This window comes from Saccoglossus kowalevskii, chromosome 4, assembly GCF_978046115.1.
Source record: "Saccoglossus kowalevskii chromosome 4, keSacKowa6.1, whole genome shotgun sequence".
NCBI classification, from domain to species: domain Eukaryota; kingdom Metazoa; phylum Hemichordata; class Enteropneusta; family Harrimaniidae; genus Saccoglossus; species Saccoglossus kowalevskii.
Window position 1 is genome coordinate 27861277 of NC_140644.1, and position 12136 is coordinate 27873412.

General features: G+C 34.1%; 2 long non-coding RNA genes across 2 annotated transcripts; one reads left to right on the plus strand and one right to left on the minus strand.

Annotated features, from left to right (window-relative positions):
* Positions 1-3997: 3997 nt before the first annotated feature.
* LOC146747246 (uncharacterized) lies at positions 3998-4864 on the plus strand. The gene is made up of 2 exons (XR_014929198.1): positions 3998-4061; positions 4641-4864. It is a non-coding gene; the product is annotated as an uncharacterized LOC146747246 (long non-coding RNA).
* Positions 4865-7319: 2455 nt separating this feature from the next.
* On the minus strand, positions 7320-8659 carry LOC146747247 (uncharacterized). Its single transcript, XR_014929200.1, has 2 exons — positions 8592-8659; positions 7320-7360 (listed from the first exon to the last, which is right to left on the minus strand). It is a non-coding gene; the product is annotated as an uncharacterized LOC146747247 (long non-coding RNA).
* Between the last annotated feature and the right edge of the window lie 3477 nt (positions 8660-12136).

Below are 12136 nucleotides of genomic sequence, written 5' to 3' on the forward strand. Positions count from 1 at the left end.
TTCATCCCAGCATAAATCTATGAAATGTAACATCCAAGAGATTGGCAATATTCGGGAATGGCCTGAAGCTAAGACACAAGCCCTTTGTCCATGCCTTTGCAAAAGTGTTGTAGATGCGAATATAATTTCTAAGATGAACTGACAAGCAATGCCAGTAATATTTAAATTTAACTTTTACTCAAAGTATGTCTGTAATGTCAATATAAATCCAAATTAATGTAAGTTCTATATATATACCATTATACTGCTGACCTATAACCTTTCTTCATATATAGTAAATTAACATACTCTCAGCTGATCATACACAACCCAGTAATAATGCCGGGGATCAACTAGATATCTAAAAGATTCTTTCAATAAAAAATTGTGTATTGTTCCTCATTATGCAGCTTCTTTCCTAGTCACATTGGCTTATGATTTGTCGCCTCATAACTGTCTAAATCGTAACTTGCAGTTTTTGACTGTGCACTATAATGTGAGTGTACTGGTTCAGCTTAGTTGAGACATCCTTTCAAACAAAACCCTTTTTCCATTTTTTATGAGCGCATAGTTCTTTATCAACTATTACACTCAACCATTTTAAACTGAAAATTAACTGGACGATTTATACTATGTTGCATACAAGACATATCATCGATTAGAAGAAATGTTGGCCAATACAGGGTTATGTGTAACGCTTGTTTTATTTTGTTAAATGTAACTTGACATTCAGATTACCAAGAGAATACTATATGTTTCTCTGTCAATTTATTCAATGATCACATGAGCACAATCTATTTCAATTTACCTCGACTTGTTAGGTATTGCTTCAAGATTGTATTGGATACATGATCAGTCACCGAATATAGACAATAAATCTTTTTTTATTTGCTACTCCGTTTACTCCATTCATTGTGGATTTAATGTAAAACTCAAATGTAACTTTATTAGACATGTATGACTTGCGAGTACAAATATACGAGTAAAATATAAGTTCCCTTACATGATTACTTAAGTGTGTATTTAGGCCATTCTTATCAGTAAAATGGCCCTGATTGATTCATTCATATTGTATTCAAATTAATTTTGAAAATAATCATGAAATAATTGTGTACATGTATGAAACCCACGAACTGAACGTCGAATGATCTGATTTATAGTTCATTGACAAAACACCAATCTTTCAGGAGACATGATACCTTAACTGTGTCAAAAGTGCCCATCATCGAATGTGTATAGGACATCACAATCGTCATGCCTGGTATGAAAAACTAACTACGAAGTATAGCTACCCCACTAGCCAGCAGACAACGCAATCTTCAATGTCTTTAATTATGATGTTCAATATTCATGAAGATTGTAACACGTGAAAACTACAATACAAAAGGAATCTCAAATATTGTGACAATGTATACAATGTATGAACAATTATGTGAATATGGTGTTGTGTGTTATAGGAAGTAGATGGTGTCTTAAGTCTTTTGGTTATGTCATTTGAATCAAGAGGAGGAGGTTAAAGTACTTGATCGGAAACAATGATTATATTTGGTCTTTGGCAGTGAAGGACATTGTTAAAATAGATAATGCTTTGAAAATGATTGGACTTTTCATAATTAAATCTTGAGGCACATTGTAAATAACTGGTGAGAGGATGCTGAAAGCACTACCATGCATTCAAGCATACTCTCAATGAAAATAAACACACGGTATGCACATTTACATAATAATGAGGTAAACGACTCATGGTTGACGGAAGATCAAAATGATAGGTATCACCACTGACAACCAATTTGGTAGTAGTCATATTGTCGAAATACTAGATCTTGTTGTTTTCAATAAGTATATGTACAGCAACAATAAACTGTACAAAACCAGTAGTTAACTGTTTACAACATTGTACAAGACAGTATTATAGACCCATATCATGCAAAGTCACAAGGTGACATACCCCCTTACTTTTAGGCTTTTGTATGTTCATCCAACTGTCCATTCAGAATGAATAGGAAATAGAGTAGGTGCAAAAAGACTATATGGAATGTAATTGTACTTCATAGGAATATCATTGATGATATCAATCCCATCAGACTGATAGAACCTGTAAAATAATGAATTTATCGCATGGCAATGGCAATGCGTCATCTGACATATAACCGGAGTGAATTGACCATGTGCAAAGACAGCATTGATGGTTTGTATAAGACAGCCCACACATAAGCTATAAGAAGTAAAGTCCTGGTATCACCAATGACAGGGTTGTAAATGAGTCAACATCAAACCAGAAACGTAGAATGTAAATGCATGGACCTGTTTGTACAGAATCCCAGTTCATCCCTCATTATTTATGTGGTCCATGTTGAAAAAATCTCAAACAATTATGAGGCCAATGAAAAACAAATTTGGTGTTTCCAGTATTAGAGTAAAAAATAATGGGTAGTTAGGCAGGGATTTTATTATTTTAGATTTTTTTCCCAACATGTTCAGTCTATATCAAATACAATCATTTTAAACAATGTTTTTTTTTACATGATGATATTTATATCAACTTTTGTTCATTTTAAAAAAATGTAACTCATTTCCATAACAATATAATTTGACCTTGATAAAAAATGACAACACATGTTATTGTTTAAGGTTGAGGTGAGAGGCAAGAACTGTTGATCGGTTGCACTATTTCAAGAATAGCAGCTGGCGACAGCAAAACTTTCACTGATGTGTATGTATATGTAAGCATGAATACAAGGAATTGGCCCCTATCAGTTTCTGCTTAATAAATGACAGTTATGTACATTCCTGCTGTGGCCATTTACCTACAATAGCAACAACACAATCATGATAAAAGCACTCTGATGTACACATTGCAGCTCTTGCCGTTTTTTGTATGTGACAAAAATCCGTCCAAATAACAAGAAAATTGTAATGGGCCTAACAATGGTCATGAACAAGTAAGAGTGAATACAGCCAGCCATGCCAATTTGGTGAATGGAAAGTAATTTCTTGCATGACTTTCTGCTCAATATTATACAGTGTGTGGTAGCCTATACCGAATAATCAGTGGCGTGATCACAAATGATCATGAAGATTAGTCATGATCACATACTTCATAGACAATAACATTACATTAATGGGCAAAGACTATAAAGACATAGCTACATCCGAGGTCATAATTTGGCCAATGCCATTCTTGCAATTTCATTATTGCTGGCTGCATAGACCAGACTATTAATGTACAAGTATTAAGCCTTATTTTGGGTTTAGATGCTATTTTATTGAGATGCATCGTGACAACTGTGGCCGTGAAGGACCAGTAGATTAAGTAATTGTTACTAGTCGCACCGTGCATGTGCACATCACACAAATTATATGAGTTCACAGGCCATAGGCCTAGTAAATCGCTGTCATCATTTATAAACGATGCAATATTTGGCGATTTATTTTTTGCTAATTAGATTCCCTGATTCACGACATTATGTGCCAATAAATCCTGAAAATCCGTTTTGCTAAGCGATGAGTCGTTTAGTTTAAAACACTGAATGATCATAGCATGGTGTGCAGAGTTTTAGAGGTAAAGCAATTGTTAAGAATATATTGAAATTTGTGGGAAAGGGCAAGAGCTCTTACCTTTAGTACAATGTCTGTGCGGCGTCCTCGGTTGGCCGGGCAAAATAATCTACGTCATCGAAAGATGTGTGTACGTGTACTGTAGACAATTTCCATGACGCTTCTTTGCATGCGCAGAGTCAATCTGATTAAAATAAGATCCTGGTTGGCTTAATTTTTTTTTTTATTTTTTTTTTATATAATTACTATAATTATTATTATTTATGTAAATTATTTACTTCAATTATTATTATTTATTTTAATTATTTTTTAACGTTACAATTATTTTGCTGCAAGAATGGTTTTGTTTGTGAAAGCCACCTGGATCTGAACAACCCGCATAGGAACTCTCGTTCCAGTCTCACAATTTACGAGAAAAACAGCAGCCAATCAATTCGTTGTAACATGTGCAAGATTACGCGAGTGTTTTTGTTATGGTCGCCATTTTGTTTTTCGGCAGCGTGAAGATTTCGGAGTTGTTATTGGTAAGTATATTGTGTATCTATAGATTCGTTTCTTGGTAAAAAAAAACGACAGACATTTTTAGTCAACTGACAGTGTATGTATGTATGTATGTATGTATGTATGTATGTATGTATGTATGTGTGCATGTAATTTTGTTTGTATTCATTCGTAATGATGGATCTCAATCAATCACTTTTTGTTATTTTGGGTCGGAGGTTAGCTGCAGTTCTGTAGCTCCCTTTGTTTCGCTGTCAGGTATTTCGTTCATTGTTGTGTTAACGCGAAATCAGAGAGCTACAGTTCTATTCTATGCGAGTTGCTCTATTTTACCGACCTGAAATCAGGTCGGGCCGTAACAGCAGTTTTTTTCATTATTTTCGCCTCAAGTTTCTACTGTTGATGGGTTCCGAAACTTTTTCATCAATTATTTTGAGGACGATGGTCCGAAATTGGTGGATTTCACGAAGAAAACCGCGGAAAATAGGAAAACTACAGCGAAATCCCTGTGTTTGCCGCTATAATTGAATAATTTATTGTGACGTAACGTGAATAGGAGCTGTAAATACAAGTGAACTAATTATTAATTTTGTTTCTTTTAGTTTCAGATTGTTTCTGTTTGTTAGCTACTATGTCGTATGTAGTTTTGGTTTTAAAAACGAGTTTTTGAATAAAGCTGGAAATCTTGCCAGTGGATACACCAGAAAAAAAGATTCTCCGGAATACAGATGAAATTATTGGATTGAAAAATGGTTGGCTGTGCCCAGCAGAGCTGATATGATTGTTTTTAGCCTGTTAGAATAAATTTTTTGGTCAAAAAATAAAATGCAGTTGTATTGTCTACAAGGATCACCCTAGGTACATGGTTTTATAGTTCTAAATGTGTGTAGGGAACAAAATATAAAACTGTTTTCACAGCAATTAAGACACATTGGCAAATGTTAATAATTTATTAAAAATAATATAACTGATGTCTCTGTACATGTATTCCCAGCATGGGGACAGATCCAATAAAGGAAATTTTGTACTACAAGTAATAATTCATATGCAAGATAGAGCTTTTAACTACAATTTCTGTAGTCAATCACAAATAACATATCTGACTCATACTGAGGAAAAATGGGTAAAAAAAAAGGTTTTACAAATTTAATTACCGGTAGTTATTTATTATTGATGTTTGTCAAAATCTACTTGGCATCGTATCAACATTGGATTAAAAATATCCCCAAAATAAGAATTTTCACATATTCAGAGATACTTGTTGGATAACAAATACAGATCCTCATGTCACACTTGTAAATTGTGACAATGTGATCAATTTTCATTTACCACTGAATAACATTATGAAAATGCTTATTCTTCAAATGTTTTTAATCAGATGACAATGAAATACAAATACAATGCCAATCTGATTATACCAACTTCACACTGCTATTATCAATGGCATATTCAGTCCTCTGTACCAGTGCTTGATGAGCTATTCTCAATTATCAGACTCTATACTGTCACTGCTAACACTGTCACTATCTGCACAGTAATGAATAAGATGTCTTTCAATATACCGGTAACTACTCTCATCTTTGCCATGTCCACATGAACACTTAGATACACAAATATCACAACAACTGTGATATAATACTTTGTCTTTCAATTGATTTATTTCCAAACTTGAAGCAAAATCTTCATAAAGTTTCACCGTCTGCATACATTTGTGTTTCTTAAGTATGATACACAATAACGGAATGAGATGGTTTGTCATCTCTCCCAAATTCCTGTACATACAACTCTATATCAAATAAAGGACCATAGTGAATAACATGATGAAAATTTTTCATATCAATTAATACCCATTCTAAGAGCTGTTGTACAAAAAATAATATGCAACTCTGTATGTGACACTTTCGTCATTTCTTTTAAGTGAGACTCTTATACTACAGAATCAGTTTCGCAGTGGTACATCCCAATGTAAGAAATTGAGGCAGGATATTCTTCAACGTAATCATATAATCTAGATGTATAATAAAGTGATGAACAGTAGACAAGTGTACGTGGAAACTGGTCAGTTTCCTCTCTCAACTTATCAACCATCCAGTAAAGAGTTGAGGGGATATCACATACAATTTTCAAAACACCATATATAACATTAGCCTTATTGGGACAAACATTTATATTATTACAGTCTGAAATGGCGACTGTCCTTGATCTGTAACAATTAGGATGCTGTTGCGGTCAATGCACATCAGGAAAATAGGATCATAGTTCTCCTAAATAGGAAAAATACTCTCTAAGTGCACATTCCTGCTCCTTGCGTCTGTCTTTGTTACTTTGAGCAATAGTCTGCTTTCCCCTGTAAAGAGCAAAAATTAAGATACTCAACATGTGTACATTATTTTAATATAGATACCGGTAATTCATTTTCCCTCTGTCTTAGGGGCTTGAGGATTTGAAACTTGGAAGGAGTGAGAACAAATTTTTGTAAAGCATTATTTAACTAATTTGTACTATGGCTGTCACAAATTGGGCAGTTTCGGCAAATCAAATAGTTATACGTGTAGTTTAAAGTAGAGAATAATCACCTGCGCATGGCAGATGGCCATAGCGTGTCATTGTTTACAAATAAGCATCTACTCATAAGCCTACGCATTTTTAACGTGTTGTTTATCATCACTTGAGACTCAATTCCTGCATGTGTACAGGTGACAATCCTCCCGCTTTAATTTGTAGCAAATTTGATGATACCTATGCTTTGATCTCGTATTTGATGGTTATGGCTTTAAACAACAAATTCTAAAACGCTGTGGTACAATGTGTTGTTAATGAGTGATATACTTACCACTTTGGAACTGTATGAACGTCATCAACCACTAATAAAATGATCTTGTTACCATATTTTGTATATTATTTAAGCCTTTGGCGACCAAAAATATATTTTGGCAGGTCAGCATCGAGATTTAATTTTGTTATTGTTGCTGCTGACAAACCACAATTTCTGATGAAAAATATCTAAAGAAAAAAAGGAGCACATTAACATTAATTTGTAATTAATCAAGTTTGTATCAATCAATTGAATTATTTTTTTTAGGGGGAAGTAAAGAAGAATTCTACTAAAATCATTTTATTAGGTACATACCTGGTCTTTTATCAGGGACACCAAAGGTCACTAGGTGATACAATTATGATTACTCCATCAGTTGGTGATTATAAAATTGAAAACATTTCCCATATCCAGTTGGCAGAATTGCAAGTACATCATTTTTACCTAATATATACTTTATAGCCAATTTTTGTTCTTCTTTTAACTGACACCGAACTTCCCAAAGACCTTAAAATTAAATAGTAAAAATATAACATAGGTCACAGTCATGTATAAGTAGTACCACTTTAGCAGTGTATTACCAGGTTTTTAATAAGACAATAACATGAATCGAAATATAACTCTGACTACTATAGAACAGATGAGCATTGGTCAGATGCATTTGTTTGGGGGCTTAAGTTTTTAATCAAATAATGCAAGATACCAGGTAGTGCAAAATGTACACATAGTCCCTTGCTATCCCTGGTCTGGAAATGAGAATAGAGGGATTGTGACAGGGAGTAGTATTAGTGAGATCCTAGTTTATTTTCTTTTTTTTGGTTAAAGATTGACAGTACTGGTAAACACTAGCCATTGTTAGATGCAGTAATACAAAATACTAGTAATTTGCGACTTGTGTTTATTGAATAAGAAAGAAGAAAAAACATCAAAAACTGGGCGGACCTTTAGTTTTTGACTTGTAATTTAGGGTAGATAATCAAGTTTACCTAATTTTTCCCTTTTAAATATCTATGAAAAAAACCTTTTGGTTATAGGTATGCCTTTTATTGCTAATGTTGTATTTGTTCAAGTAAGCTCTTGTAAGGGTTGAACTGGCTGGACAACAGGAAGTGCTCTGCCTGCCAAGCTTCAAATAATGACCTAACATCAGTACTGTCTATCTTTAAATAATCTTCACAATTGCGACAAAACATATGCAAGTTATTGCAGCTTCCTGCTGAATATTAAATGACTTCAATCGTTAATTGCATGAGTATATCAAATTTTCAAACGCAATGTCCACAAAAAAACTACGAAACGTTCACACAACACTGTCGACGCCAACACCGCCATTTGATCTTTTGACGAAAAATCAAAATAATGACAAATACTGCAATAAATTTGCTCACTAGTATTCATATACATAGATATCGTAGACCAAAGTAGAAGTTACTAAAAATGCTGTGACTCAGGCGAAAATTGGCCGACTGAATGACATTACGAAAACACATAAAACAGATAAATGCGAGTGCGTTCTGAAATCTTCGGGTAACGTGTGCCAAGGCACGCATCCTACGGGCGTACTACCAGTAATCTTAAAGTTTCAAGTCTGAGAAGCTAAATAACCAGTCGGCCATCGAACGCAAAGTTACGCTGCAGGACAACAGCTACAAACAAGACAATATGCGAAGTATGCAAGGAGACAACGATTGTTTGTCAGTAACAATTACGAAATTCATCGAAACACGCATAAACCTACCTCGAACTTCACCTCTGCAGCAGTACATATGTGGTCAGCCAGTTTTTCATCTGGAGTTCTACGCTTGCGCAAAACATGAGTTTAACCGCTTTGTAAGACGCTCTGTGATTGGCTGAGTAAATTGCCTGGTTCTGGAACGAGAGTTCCTATGCGGGTTGTTCAGATTCCGGTGGCTTTCACGAACAAAACCATTCTTGCAGCAAAATAATTGTAACGTCAAAAATAATTAAAATAAATAATAATTATAGTAAATAATTAAAATAAATAATAATTATAGTAATTATATAAAAAAAAATTAAAAAAAATTAACCAGGATCTTATTTTAATCAGATTGGCGCAGAGTCGACGTCACGATTTTTGCGTATCAATATTTCTCCGCTTTTTTCAACAAATAATTCACTTTTTTCTCCTGAAGAAACGTCGTCAATCTTATTTTATTAACCTGAACTTTGTCTTGACAGGGAAAATTATACTCAAATAAGCGTCATTTTCTGGTACACCAAATCGATTCTCGACTTAGTCCTAATTATGCGTTTAGGAATTACGAGGTGATCCAAAATTGACCTCGCATGAAAATACTGCCGCCTACGACGGGTCCAGGGATCATTGCGTCTAGTGGTGAAACTAAACGCATCTACAGTATAGGGGCAACGGGGTAGCTGGTAGCATGAAATAAAAACGGTATTACAAAAAATAAAATGAAAGTTCCATTTACAGTAAATAATTGGTTTTTACACTTTACAGGTAAAGCAAATTCATAATTACATGTTTCTAATACTTGATAATCTGTGTTTAAGAATCAAAATTGCGTACGAATTACGACATTTATTGTGAAAAAAACTTTATACGCTTACAAAGATAATATCTTTGCACAAATTACGGATGCAATAGCTGATTACATTTTACACCTTGTTTATGTTTGTGTTTTTTTATTTTAATTATCTAAATTAAATTATTACGAATATAAAAACAATTGTTTACAGCTTACAAAAATACCCCTTGCCGGCCCTCTACAGTACATATGCACTTAAAAATGTATGAGAATCTCATGTCAATAGATTTATACTGTACATGGAATGTGACAATATATACCTACATGGAACAACAATAGTGAATTTCGACGAGTGTTAACTCGGCATGTAAACCCAGGCATGTAAACTACGACGTCGATAAATTAACTAAATCGATACGGCTTCTGAAATAAGTCCAAACAAAGCAAAAGTCTTCTAATAAATTCCCTAGTAACTTCCCAAACTTTACTACCTTGTTGACAGCATAAACGATACGTCGACAGCGAAACTAGACAAAAAACTAGATGCAGTGACACGCTCGTCTCACTTCTAGCGAAAGCAAAAAATGACGCGATCCTCGTACAGAGCGCGCACAACAACAGAACTGCCATGATATAAATAAACGAGTGAGTGAAGGAATCAAGAACAACAAAACTACAATACCTATTAATATGATCTGCTGTGTTTATTTTGGGAGACTGATTTATAGTGTATGTGAATATTTTCTAAATATACCATAGAGCATATGTAATGTTTTCCTTGGAGAATTCATATTAATATGATCTGTAGAATAACTTTCATGAATACGTTCTCTATAGTGCTTATAGCAAGTTTGACAAACGAACGTGACCTCAGACTACTGAGACGAGACTGACAACGCGCGGGAACGCAGCAAATGTTAGGTCACATGAGAAACGGCGGCCACATAAATTTACTGTTGTAAATCTCAAACTACTAGTTTAAATGAATAAATTAAAAAAATATTTGACACGACTATGATCTTTGATTTTCATGTGTTAACGTTCGATTTCACGCATAACGCAGGGTCTCGCTGAGAACGTAACTCAGTCTATGAACATTGCTTTATCAATGAGGCCAGACTTTTTTTATTCCTTGTTTCTCGAGTTTTTATCAGGCAATTTTTTTGAAGAGCGCGGACAAAAATAAAATTAATTCTTTTTTCCCATTAGATTTGTGTGATTCTCAAAGAATCGGAAATCGTGAGAGAAGAAATGAAATAAAATTTTATTCCATGTATAATTCTCATCTGCGCGGTACTTTGTTCATGATACTCCCACGAAAATGCAACTTGGGTTTGTTATGCGGCGGGCGGAAAAAAAAAGAAGATAAAAACAATTTTTTAGCAATTTTTTGCACTTACAATTTGGCAGGCGCGAGAAATTACGCTGAAATAACATTTTATTTTTATTTCATTTTCGGCTTCTGCTTATTCGGCGGGTTCGCGAAATAAGGGATAATAAAAGTCTGGCCTAACCTATTTATATGTATGTTACATCAAGAACAAGGTAAGCATTAGAATACATATGCTGCTCTCCTATTCCAACTTGGTGTGTTTATTTTGGGAGACTGGTTTATAGTGTATGAGAATATGTTCAAAATATCCAATGGAGCATATGTAATGTTTTCCTTGGGGAATTCGTCCCTTATTCTTATCGTTACGCTAAAACAGCACTTTTTGGTTGACTCTTATAAATTCTTATAAAAACACTTCCTTATGCACCCACTTTTAAGTCAGAAAATGTGTTTTAAGACTATTTCGTAAGTTTTATTCCTAAACTTGATAAAACAATCACTTCTGGCTTCAACATTATTTATTTATTTAATTATTTATTTATTTATTAAACTACCGCACATACCAAGTTTAAAGGCCTTGTGGAGTAGCAGTGGGCGGCACACAGTGTCGAAAACCTTCCTGAAATCAGTATATATGGAATCCACCTGTTGCTTGTTGTTAATAGCAGCAGATAAAAAGTCAGTATATTCAACCAGATTAGTGGAGGTTGATCTGTTTTTAATAAAGCCACTTTGATTGACAGTAATATTGGGGCGAATATGATTATACAAATGAGGAAAAATAACGGACTCAAATATTCTGGCAAAATGCGGTAACAAAGAAATTGGACGATAGTTAACAACATATTGTGAGCAGCCCGATTTAAAAATTCAACTGAGAAGCGAAATGAACCAAATTATTATATAAAGAGGTATAAAAGATAACGTCAATACACGGCTTAATAACACGAGCAGAAATACCATCAAGACTCCCAGATTTATTATTATCAAGATCACTAGTAGCCCCTATAATCCGATACAGCATCATGAACAGAGATTCAATGTAGAATAGTATAACAAATACAATTTGAAGTGCCCTTATGTTGAATGTCCTTGAGACCAGCTATTGATCTTATCGACATATGATCCCACTATTCAAGCAGAAATTAAGACAGTTTCAATTGCAGGAATTATCTAAATCTGTTCACGTGATTTGCACAGGTAAAAAATGTCACGCGATTCCTAGTATATTATTATATTTCGATTAGTGAAACATTTCATGGCAATGGAGACTTTCAACTTCAAAAATGTATGAATGTCATTAGTGTGTACAACGTATAATAACTTTTATTTAACGTTAAAAATTATGAAATTAAAAAGAAATTAATAAGCAAGTTTTCCCACACCGACCATTTAGACTGGTGCTATCAATGAATGGCTTGATGGATGAATATGAACACA